This window comes from Tursiops truncatus, chromosome 13 (assembly GCF_011762595.2).
Source record: "Tursiops truncatus isolate mTurTru1 chromosome 13, mTurTru1.mat.Y, whole genome shotgun sequence".
Taxonomy (NCBI): Eukaryota; Metazoa; Chordata; class Mammalia; order Artiodactyla; family Delphinidae; genus Tursiops; species Tursiops truncatus.
The window spans coordinates 38,750,925-38,761,481 of record NC_047046.1 but is presented as its reverse complement, the minus strand read 5'-3'; the positions used below and the strand labels follow the sequence as shown (position 1 = coordinate 38,761,481).

The following is a 10,557-nucleotide window of genomic DNA, read 5'->3' as shown; positions in this document are numbered from 1 at the left end:
GGATCATCTTTACTATCATTACTCTGAATTCTTTTTCAGGTAGACTGCCTATTTCCTCTTCATTTGTTTGGTTTGGTGGGTTTTTACCTTGCTCCTTCATCTGCTGTGTGTTTCTCTGTCTTCTCATTTTGCTTAACTTACTGTGTTTGGGGTCTCCTTTTTGCAGGCTGCAGGTTCCTAGTTCCCATTGTTTTTGGTGTCTTCCCCCAGTGGCTAAGGTTGGTTCAGTGGGTTGTGTAGGTTTCCTGTTGGAAGGGACTGGTGCCTGTGTTCTGGTGGATGAGGCTAGATCTTGTCTTTCTGGTGGGCAGGACTGCATCCAGTGGTGTGTTTTGGGGTGTCTGTGACCTTATTATGATTTTAGGCAGCCTCTCTGCTAATGGGTGGGGTTGTATTCCCGTCTTGCTAGTTGTTTGGCATGACGTGTCCAGCACTGTAGCTTGCTGGTCGCTGAGTGGAGCTGGGTCTTAGCGTTGAGATGGAGATCTCTGAGAGAGCTTTCGCTGTTTGATATTATGTGGAGCCGGGAGGTCTCTGGTGGACCAATGTCCTGAACTCGGCTCTCGCACCTCAGAGGCACATGCCTGACACCTGGTCGGAGCACCAAGACCCTGTCAGCCACATGGCTCAGAAGAAAAGGGAGAAAAAAAGAAAGAAAAAAATAAAATAAAGTTATTAAAATAAAAAATAAATTATTAAAAATAAACAAATTAAAAAGTAATAATAAAAAGAAAGAAAGAAAGTAGACAGGAACCAAACCAAAAAACAAATCCCCCAATGTTAACAAGCGCTAAAAACTATAGAAAAAAAAAAAAGGACAGACAGAGCCCTAGGACAAATGGTAAAAGCAAAGCTATACAGACAAAATCACGCAAAGAAGCATACACATACACACTCACAAAAAGAGAAAAGGGAAAAAAATATATATATTGAATGTCATTCAAATGGTCCTTCTTTAGCTTGTGTTCTATGTTGGGTACAAATTTAATTATTCCTTTCTGAGAAGCTCAAGTACTGTCTTCTTCAATGAAGAATGTTGCGATAGTCTGGGTGAGGAAGTATCTTGAGCAGGACGGTGATTCTCCCATGGCAAAGTTTAGCTTTTCCACTCTGTAGGAATAACCTCAGCCATTTTTCCAAATATGAAAACTCAACTTCATGCTCTGCAAGAAAACTGTAACTCTGGTGCTGTTTGACCACAGTGCAGTGAGCTTCTGAGCTCTATTAACTCCCCAGCCTCCAGGACCCTTCAGTGGCAGCCTGTGTGGCTCCATCAGTGGCACTTTGTTGAAATCTTGAGACCCTAAGGATCCTGCCGCTGTCTATATTTCAAAAGGGAGCCCAAATCCAGGCCAGTGTGTTGTCAGTTGCACAGGTTCTAAACCAGAGGCTTCAGCAGTCAAGGGATGTGCTTTTATTTCTGAATCCCTCCTGTGAGCCCCTTGAGCTCACCGCTTTCTTGCGGGTAGTGGCTGAGGCCCTACTCATTCCTAGCTCTGCAGCTTTTGTGTCATGAGCTTTAAACTTTCTTTGAGCAGCTCTTTTTCCTGGTTGGGTCCAGAAACCGGCTCTTCGGCACATTTTAAATGAACACCAACCACAAATCTTCCACTCTGCTAAATCCACAGCTGCCACATTAAACAAGATGATGTGGTGGGTGCCCCGAGCAATAAGCAAGCCAACATATTATGGCATGTAAAATTTAAAAAGAGTTTGTAAACCAGGGGCACAACGTCAATCTCATGGCACTGAACTGCGTCCCAAGCGTAAGCCTGCGTTACCTAATGAGCTGGGCTTGCATCTGAGCATTAAACCTCCTTCCAGGGGTACCCGCCATATCTTCCCCTCTCTCGCTCTGTCTCTGTTCTTTCCCAAAGCCTGTGGGGCAAGGGTCACTTTCCCTCCTTGTTTGCTTCCTGGCAACCCCTGCCACTCACCCCCAGCCTTGGCTGGACCCTTCCTCCATCGTCTCCTAAGCCCTCGGAGTAAGGCTGGTCCCCTCTGCACACCAGATGCTCTTGCATTGGCCCCAGCCTGCAGCTCACATCAAGCCCTCTCCAGTTCTAAGGAGGCTCCTTGAGCCACTCAACAGGGAACCCGTAAGAACCTTTCTCTTGCAACCCACACCAAAATGCCCCAAATTGAGCTGCACGTCTTTTGTCATCATGCATTCATTCACACACTCATTTCGTCCACTGTTCATTCATCCATCCCCTAATACGGGTACTCCCCGCTTTTCGGAAGTTCGCTTTACACCACTTCACTTTTATAAGATTTCAAGGACTCTTTATTAGTATCTATTGCTGCCTAACCAATTACCCGCAAACTCGGTGGCTTTAAACAACACACATTTATTATCTCACCATGTCTGCGGGGCAGCAGTCTGGGCTCGGCTTGGGGGCTCCTCTCCTGTGACTGCCTCTCACAGGCAGCAACCAAGCTCCAAGTAAGGATCTGTTTCCAAGCTCACACGGCTGTTGGCAGATTTCTGTCCTTTGGGGGTTTTCGTACTGTGAGCCTCAGTTTCTGGATGGTTGTCGCCTTCGGTTCCTCTTCACATGGTCCTTTCCGACATGGCCAGTGGCCCCACTGAAACGTACAAACCAGGAAGGCAATGGAGAGTCTGCCAGCAAGACAGAAGTGACACATCTCATCACCTTTATCATAATTAGAAGCAAGCTGCTAGGCCAGCCCACGCTCAAGGGGATGGGATTCTACCAGGTGGTGGGGGTCATCGGGGCCTCTGAGAGTCTGCCTCCTACAGTCCACTTGGGGAATTGCAGGCAGTCTTGTACCGAGGGCAGTGCAGAAGCAGGACAGTGTGGGCAGGTAGGTAGAGACCCCGAGGGCTTCACAAACCGAGCAAACGAACTAGGGCACCGTCCTGTGAGAGACTGATTCCGCTTCTTTTCTTTTACTGCACCTTTTGGTTTCGTTGCGTTTCTGAAAATCACTTCAGCCTCCTTTGCTCCCGGAGACCCTCCTTAGACTTACACGGCCCACACCGTCAGTTCCCAATCTCCTTCCTGCGTTTCCATCTCCCAACAGGTGTCGGCCCACCTGTCATTTAGAAACACCTCAGTACAACTGGCACAGGAGCAACTGAACTCTACTCAACCCGCCTGACTGCAAACAGATGACACCCCCAAACCCATCAGCTAGGCTTCGGCAGAAGGTTGCTTTTGGCTGTCGGAAAAACCAGGACAGATGAGGGGAGGAGAGGGAGGGGTCAGGCAGGACTGTACCCGCCTTGAGACCCAGCCTCTCCCACTGGTTTCTGAGTTGTTCCCTAATCGTGGTGCTGCCACCAGGCCTCAGTCATTACAAATCCATCAACAGCCCCACTGTTCAGCGAGCAGCCCCAGAAAAGCCAAAACTTCCCAAACCGCAACCAACTTTCCTTGAGGAAATGGCCTGAAGTCATGATCCCTCATTGCTGGAAATGTCACTTGACTGTGATTGTCACCATGATGACTGTTCTTTCTTTTCATCTAGGTTGAAAAACGTCCACCATTCTAGCTGCTAGCGATTTTTACTGGCTTCCTTACCTTGATCACTTTTCCTGCACGTGTAAGGGAGTGTTCTTGCCAACGCTCATTTCTCTGGGCTTAATAAACCATTTTATGGGCTACTTTTTTTGGCAGAAAGCCCCGTCCTCCATCCTTTGATCTGCGGACTCTGCACGTACAGAACTAGTGCTGAGTAAGCACTACCTGTGCAAATATCAACAGCCATGTCCGAGACATAACCCCAGCTTCCATTCGGAAGCCCTGGGGACTCCGCCTGTAATCCTTAGATCCCTTTGGCCTCCATCCTTGCCCCGCCCATTATTAATCGCCTAGGAAGAGGAAGAAAGTTCCATAATTCGTGGAATTTGAGGATTTCCACCCAAGTACTTCTTGCCATCACACTCACTGGTTACTGCACATCCATTTGGAGGATGGCCGCCTTTTAAAATGGATCATTACCACTTTCCAAGTGCAACAACTTTGATCTCTCGGCCAGAGGACATCTGCTCGCCTGTTATGACATTTTTACCTTCTAGATTCAGGCCAGAATTGTCCCCCCATTCCCCGAGCCCGTCTCCCTGCTGGAGTAACACTCGTTCTCCTCCACCTTGGTTTCCTAGGCTTTGAGTTCTCATCCTCTCATTCCAACACTTTCGCCTCATCCTTCCATGTCATATTTTACCTCGAACCAAGAGAAACGCTGCGGCTGACAGGCCATCGTGGTGTCTTTGAAGTGTGCTGGCTCTGGCTGGAGACGCAGCTCACTGGAATTTCTGAGAAGCCTTCTTTCCACTTTGTCTCCTTCTCTGTTTATTCACGGAGGAGAATGTCCATGATCAGGAGGGAAATTACCAGACAGTCAGTTCTTTCTGCGAGTCAGCAGAGGATGCATTTTCTCACTTCCTCCCCTCCCTCAAAAAGCAACAGTGTTGCCAAAAGCCCCCCCCTCGCTACCTTCATCTCCAACCTCATCGCCTCTTCCTGCCAAGCCCAGCATTTCCCCTTCCCGGGAGAGGGGTTGCAGTTGAAGTCAGGGGTTATCCACCTGCCCAGAAGAGCCTGGCCAGAATCGCCCCCCCTAACAGTGAAACATTTCCTTTGGTTTCACCTGATCCCCTGCTCCCTTTGCAAAATACAGAGCCAGGCAGGGCCTCAGTGGGTTGCCAGGAGATTTGTTTAACTGCTTCGAAATCATTATTTGCATGCGGGAAAGCTTGGAACAAAAAGCCCTTGTGTGTGTAAAAATGCCGCAGGATTAAGCCTTGGTTTGGGTCCCTTCTAAAAAAGAAGTGCAATTGTACACATAGCAAGGGCGCCTGAGGGCTGAATGAGCTATCAGATGACCTGATAGGCTCGAGAAGAAACCTAACCTGGCGCGCAGCCTCTCTTGTCCTCGTACACTGGTCAGCTACGCCTCAAGAATGACCCTTGTTTCTCTGCAAGTCATGCCTTTGTCTCCAATCAGGGGGTCTGCAGCGAGGCCTGCTGGAGGGGCCGGCAAAGATGAGCAAGGGAATGGGACAATCTGAGGAGGCAGGCGCACAGTGCCTCGCACTTACAAGGACCCAGGAAACGTTACTCAGCGAGCCATTTGGGCTACCGAGTCCACACCCACCGGTTACCAAGCCAGGATGAAGAAAGTGGAGTTCAGGTAGCCCCCAAGACTCTTGCAAACCTTAATTCAAAGAGGAAGAAACTGACAGAAAACCGTGCCCGCCTTCAAATCCCCACCTCCTGAGAAAGCAGCATGGTGTCCGGAACAGCAGTGAGTCATAGAATCTTAGTGGGTGTCACCCTACCCTCTCCTGGAAGTGGAGTCCTGGGAGGCAAGGAGAGTGCCCAAGGTCACACAGCAGTCTTTCCCAAATGGATTAAAAGTCTAAATTTCAGTCTGTGACGTTCAGTCACTCTGATGCAAGCTCTAACAACAGCGTCCCTTGAAGGTTTGCTAATAAAAATGAAGTCGTAATTGTAAAGTCCTCCTTACCAAACAGCACTCACGAATGCTCTGCCTGAAGAATAACAGAGCAGAGTGGTTCCACCAGGGTAGCCCTGGGTTCCCCACAGAGACCCCAAACCCAGCACATGGACAACTGAACTTGGTAGCACTGCACACCCACCCCTCACACCCTCCACCTCCACCAGAGTCCACTCAGTGATCGATGGCCCCCGGTCTGCCTCCTGCTTCTTGCTTGGATTTCTGCGCGCCTGTGACAGCCTTCCCAGCACTCTCCCTGCCTCATCCTCCACTCCTTCCAATCCAATCTTCACAGGGAAGCAAACAGTGAACTGTCCAAAATGCAAACTAGATCCTGTTGTTCCTCTGTTTCACATCCCTTGATGCTTCCCCAGGTCTAAGCAGGAGAAGTGCAGACTATATCGTGTTGCACAGCCAGCCTTGCGTGATCTGGCCTCTGCCTTCATTTGCAGCCTCATTTCTCCTGTGCCTCTGCCCTGCCAGGCAGAAGTGCCTATAGGCTCTTTAGCACCTCTGTGCCTTTGCCTGTATTATTGCCTCTTCCCACGAGGCCACACCTAACTTTTGTCTCCTGAACATGAAGCCTACTCACCCTTCAAGTCTCAGCTCAAATGCCATCTCCTCCAGGAAGTCCTCCAGTACCACCATAACTCTTGTAGCAATTTGTGCAAACCCTGATCATGTTGCAGAATTAATGCTCATATTTCAGTGTCTCCATTAAATGGTAAACTCCTGAAGAGCAAGGACAGAACTCTGTCCAACTGTGTATCCTAGCACGTTGCCCGGAATGTAGGGGCTGGTTTATTACCAGAAGAGATACTGGTTTATTAGAAGAACTGAATTGATTTATCGAGCACCTACGATATGCCCAGCACTAGGGCGACAGAAATGAACAAAACAGAAAAAAAAAATCACTGTTTTCTGAAGTTTATATTATAGTGGGATAATAACCAAATGCTTAACCATATAACCAAATGCATAACTATATAACGTCAGCCAGTGACAAGTACTAAGGGGAAAAGTAAAGCAGAATGAGGAGATGGGGGTGAAGGGTTCACTATTTTAGATGGCAGGGGTCAGACAGTAACTCTGAGAGGTGACATTTGGGCCTGGACGCAGATGAACAGGGATTCCCGTCATGGGGAGAATGGGGAAGGGTGAGTACCAAGACCCTGGGGTGGGAGTATGTTCGGCGTGTTTGAGGAACAGGAAGGAGGCCCCTGTGTCTGGTGTGCAGTGAAGGAGGGAGGGGAGGAAAAGTCAAGGCTGAAGAAATGGCCAGGCCACGTATGCACATCTGACAGGAGGATTTATTTTAAAGAGAAATAATAAAGACACAATTCAAGAGGGTGGTTATTTACAAGGCGGGGGGGGGGGGGAAGACATGGAGGAGAATATAGGTTGCTGTGAATTACTGTCAATATTCTCGTCCTGGGGTTTACTGGTGGCTTCATGGGTGTTCGTTACAGAGGGAATAACTAAGCAGCAAAGCCGTGCGTGAACCGAAGATGAGTCACGAGCCAGGAATTCTCACTAATCCAATTCTGCGCACTGGAGAGAGAAAGTAATTCCCCAGGGCTAAAACTTTATTCTGAAATAAATGTCTGTATACCTTGTACTTAAGAAAACCCTCTAAGTTAATACCTGCTTCAATGAGAAGTTCTCTCCAAAGGTTTTGGTGGGTTTTCTCCCCCAAGTAACGTGGGAGGTGTGGCTGCCGTTCTCAGTTCCTTCCACCCGATGCTCTGAGCAACCTGTGGTTCAGTGTCTGGACCACAGGATCGAGTGCAGGAGAGACCAGGCTCCACGGTGCTGGGCAGGCGCACAGGACAGTGAGCCCTAATGCTGACGCTGGCTCTCACTGGAGGATGTCAGAGCAGTGCAGGGAGGCAGACAGACCCAAGTTCAAGTCCCGGGTCTGCTGCCACTAGTGCGCTGACCTTAGGCAAATCCTGTGGCTTCCTGAGCCTCAGGTTCTCAAGTGTCAACTTGGAGTGTATGAGTCCCGCAGGGACTACTTGGCTGTAGCAAAGAACCACAAACTGGGGGCCTTAAAACCACAGAAATCTCACAGTTCTGTACCCTGGAAGGAGTCAACAGGCCACGTGCCCTCTGAAGGCTCTGGGGAAGGAGCGTCCCTGCCTCTTCCAGCTTCTGGTGGCTGCCACATTCCTGGGAGTTCTTTGGTTTGTCACTGTCTCTGTCCCTGTCTCACCTGGCATTCCTCCCATGTGTCTCTGTGTCTTTTAATGGGCTTCTTATAAGGATACCCGTCAGTGGATTTAGGGACCACCCTGATCCAGTGTGACCTCATCTTAATTAGTTACATCTGCAAAGACCCTTTATTCCAACCCTTTATTCCAAGATCACATTTTGAGGTTCTGGGTAGACATGAATTTCAGAGGGATATTATTCAACAAGGTACGTGGAGAAGAAGATGATATATAACAAAAAGGGCCATAAAAAGAATTAAATTAAATAATGTATATAAGGCACCTAGCACAATGTTAAGCATTCGTCTTCACCATCATCATCTCAGAGAAAGAATCCTATTTCTGAAAACATTCCTTCCTGTTAGCTAAGGTGACCACAAGCGAAATGGCCAAATAGGCCTAGGTTCAAATCTTGGCTGGGCGACCTCAGGCAAATTACTTAACCTTTCTGAGCTTCAGTTTCTTTATCCACACGGATGGACATATATATCCAACACTTAAATGTCTTTTACTGTGCAGGAGGCACCGTTCTAAAAGATTTATGAATATTGTCTCAGTGAATCCTCAGAACAACCCTGTGAGCTAGGTATTATGATTATCTCTATTTTACAACCAAGGAAGTTGAATTAGCAAGTATTTTACTTAAGACAGTTGTCTAAGGTCACATAGGAAGTAAGTGATGGAACCAGAGTTTAAACCCAGGCAGTCTGGCTCCAGAATTCCCCCAAGATTAAAAGAGAATAAATAAACTGATGTATTTTTGTGTCTGAATATTTGTTCTGATTTAATAAAATGTTTTCTGAAAAAAAAAAGAGAATAAATAATAAAGTAAATAAATAAAATATGTAACCAGCGCTCACTCGCTACACGGCAGTCAACAAATGGTGAGACGGTAACTAGGGCTCCCTCGTCCAAACCTTTCCCCTTTGCAGACCTCAGGGATGCCTTTCCTCCTTCCTCTTTCTCGGTTCAGATGTTCTGGTTGTTGACGTTAATCCATATTTAAAAGTCCAGGCTGCTCAAGTTCCATTGTGTCCTGTGGCATCTTGCCCTTTTTTTCATCTTGTTCTCATTCTCTCCAGTGTCCCGTGACCATGATGCCTGGGTTTGGGGGTGGGGAGTCAGAGAAGGGGAGGGAGCTGCAGCTCACTCTCTGGCAACTGGGGAACGTGGAGGGGGTGGGTGCTTCTCTCCTGGGGTGGGGACAGAGTTAGGCAACAGACTGTAAGACACATCTCAGGGACGTCCGCCCAGCGGGGCCACCCACTAAACCCAGGAACGTGTATGCTGTCCTTGGCACAAAGATCCTTGAGAGATCCGTCGTGGAACAAAACCTCTGTTAGACTTAGGAAAGCCACCACCAGAGAAGACAGGAAAACTCTCCTGTTGAGGAAGCCGCCCCATGATGGTGGCAGAGGCAGGAGGAATGAGTGGTCCCCTGAGCACCCATCCTGGGGCACCTCTCCTCTCACCCCGCCCCACTCTACCATGAGCAGGAGGTGCTCGCACAGCTCAGGCCAATTTTCTGGGGCTCCGTGGCCCCCACCTGCTGGTGGTCGGGGTCTGCCCTCTGCCAGCTGGTGCGGGAGAAGGCGCAGGAACCCTGCCCGGCCCGGTCCTCCTCCTACCTTTTGGGCCATTGCCAGGATCCCAGCGGGAACCCGCGCTGTCGCAGAAATTCAGTCATCAGAGAGTGTGCACGTTTACCCCAGGACGGGGGAACCGGGTAGACCCAGGGATCACTTAAGCAACTCTGGGCAAACTTGTTCACCCTCCCCGACAGACCAACGTCCTGGAGACAGGCTTTCTCCAAGAGGTAAAGCACGGGGCAGCACTTGGCAAACGGTGACGCAAGCGGTTTGCCGCTACCGCCCCACCCTTCCCCTTTCAGGGTCCCGCCCTCTTCCCTCCTGGGGACCTCGTGCCCTTGTGCCATGTGGGAGCACCCACCCATTTAGCAGTCCTGCCTTCCCTCCTTTCTTCCTCATGAGATGTACCTTTCGTCGCCCCAGACTTCTGAGGGCTCGAGCTCATCTTGGTAACAATGGAAGTTATTAAAGGAACAAATCCCTGCTAATTTGTCAGCAAGCTCTCGGGCTGCACCTCCTGGGGGCACCACGCCTGCCTGGGTCAAATGTGGGAAAGTTTCGGCTGGTACAGAGTCTTTAGGTAATTACTAAATTTGCCTGCTTTGCTGGGGGCTGCTAAGATGTGTGCAGAGCTCACACTTGCTGGGCGGGCGGGGGGAAAGCTGAATCGGAGCATGAAATTACCAGACCGTCACTCAAACCCACAGACACAAATGACGAGAGCTACATGACGTCAATAAGAAAGCCAATATAACAAATTGATAAATATGTACTTTCTCTCCTTTCTTCTCCCAACTTCTTTAAAAGACATAAAATTATATAAAGCAATCATTATAATAATGGGGGGAAAAAAAGAGTTTACGCCTGATGCTGTGAGGCGAGTGCAGTTGCTATGAACTGGTTGCTAAGTCCCTGAAAACACACTAACAGGAAGTAAGCAAGTCTCTGTGCTGGGAGCAGGCGATGCCACACACGAGCCTGGGCTCCAGGCAGCCTCACGCTTCACGGACTCCTCCTCAGTCCAGCCTGGCTGCCGCCGTCATCCCTCCAGAGTCCCCAGGACCGGGCTGTCACAGGGCTCAACTCAGCCCAGACATTTTGACTGGGATTTGGACTCCTGGGGATTGAAATGAATGGTGCCCTCTGGGAGCATAAATTATAACCAACTTCTTTTTCTATCTGAACTCACTTGGCTTGCCTTTTAACTCTGTAACGCATGGAAAACCTCAGCTTTTTCCTTGACTTATACCTTCCTCATGCTTATTATT

General features: G+C 49.0%; 1 long non-coding RNA gene across 1 annotated transcript; it reads right to left on the bottom strand.

Moving 5' to 3' along the window:
- Window positions 1-1,091: 1,091 nt before the first annotated feature.
- LOC141276186 (uncharacterized) lies at window positions 1,092-9,522 on the bottom strand. Its single transcript, XR_012325348.1, has 4 exons — window positions 9,329-9,522; window positions 8,635-8,893; window positions 4,192-4,315; window positions 1,092-2,589 (listed from the first exon to the last, which is right to left on the bottom strand). It is a non-coding gene; the product is annotated as an uncharacterized lncRNA (long non-coding RNA).
- Window positions 9,523-10,557: the final 1,035 nt, after the last annotated feature.